We start from the raw sequence: 6,000 nt of genomic DNA, 5'->3' as shown, positions 1-6,000 counted from the left end.
TAAACACAATAAATACTCAATTGGGGAGCTCAGCTCACCCTCCACATACTCATATCCTCATAATAATAAATGGGAGCTCAGCTCCCTCATCCAATCCATCAAACATGCATATCATTATACGTTTACAGGTCCAACATGATAATAATATTACAGACCATAATCAATAAATACTTCTAACACATGCGGAAATTCTAGGAGTAAATAAAATTACACAAATATTGATAAACAACTCATAAGTAGAAAAGCGAGTTAACCTGAATAAAATATCCTCCCGTGGCTCTGTAAAAATTTTTGAACAGAGGAGTGAGCGTTCGACTCGAGAGTAAAATATCAATTTTAACCATAATCTCTATAACTATCTAAAACTAATGCACTCGTAGAGTGAAATGCAACATCAACAACATTTTCACATCATAACATCAAAAAGGTAATTTAGAGCACTCACGCACCCTGTAACATCAATCATAATATATGGGAGCTGATCCCCTATACAGCTCTCTTAAATCCAACTCAGTGCCAAAAAGAACTCATTTCGGACTTCCACTTAATAACCAAATCGAGGGTCCCAAAGAAGAACTCAGCCGTGACTACCCTCGAAGGATCGGGTCCGAGGAAGAACTCAGCCGTGACTACCCATCCTATCCATAGTCCACACCACATCACACGCACGCCAACGCACGACACCGCTGCTCCAAATTACCGCAACAACATTCATGGCACTTTAACAGTTATCAATGCAACATAAATCGTGCCTAGAGTTTAACTACATAATTATATGCATATAAGTGATGCATGGGCATGCTGACATATAATAATATCGAAATTACAATTAAAATTAATATTTTACTCACGCACTTGACTGGCAATCACCGTGGCGGGCGGAGGAAGAAGGTCATTCCGCTCACACGACAATTATATTACAATTATTTAATACAAATGACTCAATACAAATCAAGAAAAGACCCAATACGTCCTAAGTCGTGCCGAAAATCCGGCAGAGTCTCCCTTATACCTAGGACCTACCCAACCTGCAAAAGGGCTCAAAACACACTTCTATATCCACAATCCATATATCCACAACTCAATCACATCACACAGCCCCTCCTGGGCCCATCAAATCAATCATTCATCACAATATGTAAAATTTCAATTTAGTCCTTATAATTGATCATTTTTGCAAAAACTGCTCAAATAAGCTCTAAAAATTATAAAACTCGCCTCATGTCCTTAGAAATATTACTAAGCTATTGCAAAAGAATCGTAATTTTCTAAGCTACCACGAATATTTTATGGATTTTTAATCCTATTTAAGCACTAGAAAATTACGAAAAGTAAGGTTCGGTTTACCTTTGCCGATTCCGACTTCTCGAACGCTCGATGCCCGACAATGGTGGGGTAGCCAAAACCTCGATCCAATTCGAGACTTTTCCTGTAGTCCATTCGCCGGAAATTCACGCATCCTATTAACCGCCGAATTTTCGCGAATTGAGGATACCTACACGAAGCCCAATAATAATATATAAAAAATCAGGGGTGTTACATTACTCTTGTCAATACATTATCATATAGATCATAATTGTGCATATAATCCATTGACCTGAGATAACATAGTTATCTTGTATATAGGTGGTTTGAGTTTGATACTACTTTCATGCTTATACTATATATGAGTATATGGGAATGTGTTAGCTCCAACTAGTTATACATGGAGAAAAGTGTTAGTCAAGATGGGATCCATTATCTTAAGTAAATAGGATAAAATCCTATGTCCATTAAATTGTTCTTGATAAGTTAAGTTCATGATAAAGACAGATAGACTTAGTCAAAAAAAGAGTTTCTGACTGAAAAGTCTCATTAATCAAGAATTAGAATTAAAATGAAGACATATGATTCTAAGCATAAAAGTTTGATATAAATCATTACTCTAGTTGGAATCGGAATTTTGTAACTAAAATATTTTAGTGTATGGTATGTATGATCAAGGTTCATGAATTAAAGATTAATTTATAACTAATTAGGTAGTCATCTTACATTATACTAGATGTCAACTATGATTTATGAGAACTTGAATGAAAAGGAAATTTCATTTTGAAGTTTGAAATAATTCCAATAATATTAAAGAGTTAATATTATTCTCATTGTCAATTAGTAATTAACCTAGTAAGTGACACACAAAAAAGTAATATGATCAAAATATAATTAATTTGATTAATTAATTCAATGGTTTAATTAATTCATTGAATCAATAAATTTAGTTTACAATAAGATTGTAAAGTCTCTAGCATGACTTAAAACTAAATTTATCTATGGAAGTAATCAAGTTAATATTTAAAATGTTCAAATATAAGCTTGATTAACTAAGGTTAAGGAAAGAAATTAGTTTGATTAATTTAGGAAATCAATCTTGATCAAAATTTGACTATTTTGATTTGGTCAAAAGAAGAAAGAAAATTAAATTAATTATTATGTGATAATAATTAATTATAATTTTAATTTTCTTAATTATCCTAGTTTGACAAGTGGACTAATGGTTGTTAGAAAACTCATTTAATTGATGAATCAAATGTGGACACTTGTTAAATCAATTTTAATTAAGGAAATTAAAAACATAAAAAGAAAGAAAATGAAGAAAAGAGCTATCTTCTTCTTTCCTTTGTTGGTCGAATACATCTCTCTCTTCTATAACCAAGTGCTTTCTTCCTTTCTTGCTTAATTTCAAGAGAAATTAGGAGTGGCTACTCTTGAATTAAGTATTGAGAAAATGTTTCTCTACTCTTTCAAAGATACAAAACCAAGAAAAACAAAAACTTCACCTTGCTTCCTAACTTGGCCGAATCTTAAAGAAGAATAAGGCAAGGGTTTTTAGTTGATTCAAGGTGTTTTGATCAAGTTATTTGTGTAGACAAGCTAAAGGACCAATAATTGGTGGTCTCCACTCTCCGGATTGGTGTTTGAATATGATTTTGCGCCTTTAGGATAATTTCTCCTAAATTTACCTAATTAAATTTAAGGCTTTTATTTCCTAATGGCAATTAGGCAGGTTAACAATTGAAACATAATTTGTTGTTACCAAATTATGTATTTTTCAATAGCTTAATTGGTTTGCATGATGCGTGAAACTCTAAGTTTTGAAAAATTTTAAATTGTTAAATTTTGCACCCTAAAGTGTATTAAGGTGCATTTTTCTTTTTATATATATATATTATTGTAGGTCACATGGTAATGTTTGAGTAAAAACCCCCCCAACATTTCCGGTTCAATACCTGATATTAAGTAGGTTCTACAGCCAGTTCGTTCCGAGTTTGAAAACCATTTTTTTTTTTTTTTTTTTTGTACTAAATTGATTAGAGATGTCGAAATGTGGCTTTGTTCCAGCAAGTCGTGGGGGACCAATTTGTGCAACTCCTTACCGAAATTATACAATGAACCCATGATACCAACTAAGAATCCCAGTTGGCATTAGAGGTTACTAAAACATTTAAAATTTGACTCATAATACATGAATTTTGAGATTGATAATAGTACAATACATAAATTTTAAATTTTAATTTAAAATCTACCAAACGTGCTGATTCGAAACCATGAAGTAAGCTTGGAGTTTTCTAAGTACAATTTGCAATAACAGATACCCTCACCTACACCTAACATCAAGATCATCACCGATAACTATAAACCTAATCATTGACTCTAAAAATTATTTTTTAATATTATATTGAAAAATACTTTGAGAATATAAATATATTTTATTTTTATTTTTTAAAAAAAATGAAATAAATGAAATTTTAAGTTTGGTTAAATCTATTATCAATATCAATTTTTTTTTTAAATAACGATATATATTTGTGACTAATAAATTGGTTTTTCTAATTGAATTCGATTAAAAATTTAAATTTTTAATTTTAATATTTAGTTAAAACTTATATGTTACAAATATTTATATTTATCAAAATGACTAAAAATCTGTAACAACTAAAATATTTAAAGTTGAATAGAGTTAAAATTGCATATCGGTTGATATCAATGTAAATTTTTATTTAATTAAATATTTATTTTTTTAATAATAATTTTATAATTGTGTGAAAGATATTTTTATTTCTCTTATTATTTCCCTCCTTTCCCCCATATATATATATATATAATTAAAATATTTTTTATTCAAAAATTAAAATAAAATTTAATATTATAAGTTTATAAATATTTAAAACACTTAAAATAAATTAGTAAGAGTAATATTCAGTATTTAATATTTTTATTAATTTCATTAAAATAAATTGAATAATTTTTAATTAATTAATAATACTTATAGAATTAAAATTATTAAATTACATTATTAAGAATTATAATATATTTTTCCAATATAAGTATAATTATTATTAAAATAATATTAAAAATTTAATTTATATTAATTATTGTAATAGTTGAAATTAAAGCTATAGATAATTCGTCACTAAAAGTTTTTAGTTAGTGACATTATTAGGATTTTAGTGACAAATTTTGTCACTAAAAGTTTTTAGTAACGATAAGGTATAAAAAAAGCTAAAATTTATGAATAATTTCTCTGTCACTATAAATACATTTTTAATATTTTTATAAATAACAAAAATAATAAAAAAACATTTTTGAAATCCCGCTTCCCATTTTTATAAGTTACATAAGAATATTTAATTTTGTAATTATAAATAAATATTTTAAATAATAAAAAATTAATTAAGTAAAATTTAAATATAAATAAGACTAAAAATTTTAAATTTATAATAATATAATTATAAATAACAAAATAATAAAGAGTATTTTAAAAAATCTCACTATTTTCTTCCTTGATACGTTTGTATATTATATAGATAGTGTATACTTTTTATGGAATAGTATATATAACCTATATATTTATTATTTATTGACTTATTATTTCATGTAAACTCTTTAAATAAAATAACAAATTCGGATGACTTAGCACTTGTTTTATTTTTTACTGTTTAGAGTTGATATTAAAAAAAATTACATTCTAAAAATATTAATTAAAAAATAAAAATTATTCAAAAAATTAAATTGATATGTTTTAACTATATAAAAAATAAATAAAATCACAAAATAATTTTGGTTAATAGTATTTAAAATAACAATTTAAAAAAAAAAAATTGTTAAGCCTGAAATTCAATGCCGCCTTAGATTAGTACAAATTTCATAAGCTAGGTGACGGAGGTGGGTGAGTCGGTACTGGAGGTGGGTGTCGGTTCTGGTCTGCTATCAAAGCCAGATATACTCCGATGCAATTGGACTGTGATCCTTACCAGATGTTTGGTAAAATAAATAATCACATATTTATTTTAATAATAAAATAACTAATATAATATAATAAATTAATAATTATATATTTATTTTAATTTTAAAATAAATTATATAATATATATTTTTATTTATATATTTATATATTGTTAATAATAATAATTAGATAAAATTTTCATAATTATTTACTATAAATTAACTACCATCAATTATAAATATTCTTAATAAAAATAATTATTAATTGCATTTATTAATTAAATCGAACAGACTTTATCTCTCAGCTATTAATATTTAAACTGAAATTCATTGATTAATAATTATAATTTAATAATATTAAAACATAATTTCTTAATTTTACACTCCAATTTCAACGTTATGATTAATGATTTTGATTTAGTGATCCGAATTGCAATTGAAACTAAATTAAAAAATAAAAAGTGCTGCATGTATTGTATTCAAATGATCAAAGACATTCCAAGAATTTTACGATTTTTTTAAGAAATATAATTGATAATACCCTACCTGCATATTAAACTTTCTAATCCCATATTGGGTGTAAAATGTATGTGCATAATGATTATATGAAATGAGAGATCTTCATAAAATTATCATAATTTCACTAAAATGGCAAATCTTATCCTTAAATACTATGTGCATATATTCTATCTTCACAAAAATAATAATAATAATAATAATAATAATAATAATAATAATAAT

This window comes from Hevea brasiliensis, chromosome 5 (genome assembly GCF_030052815.1).
Source record: "Hevea brasiliensis isolate MT/VB/25A 57/8 chromosome 5, ASM3005281v1, whole genome shotgun sequence".
Lineage (NCBI taxonomy): Eukaryota > Viridiplantae > Streptophyta > Magnoliopsida > Malpighiales > Euphorbiaceae > Hevea > Hevea brasiliensis.
This window is presented reverse-complemented; position numbering follows the sequence as displayed.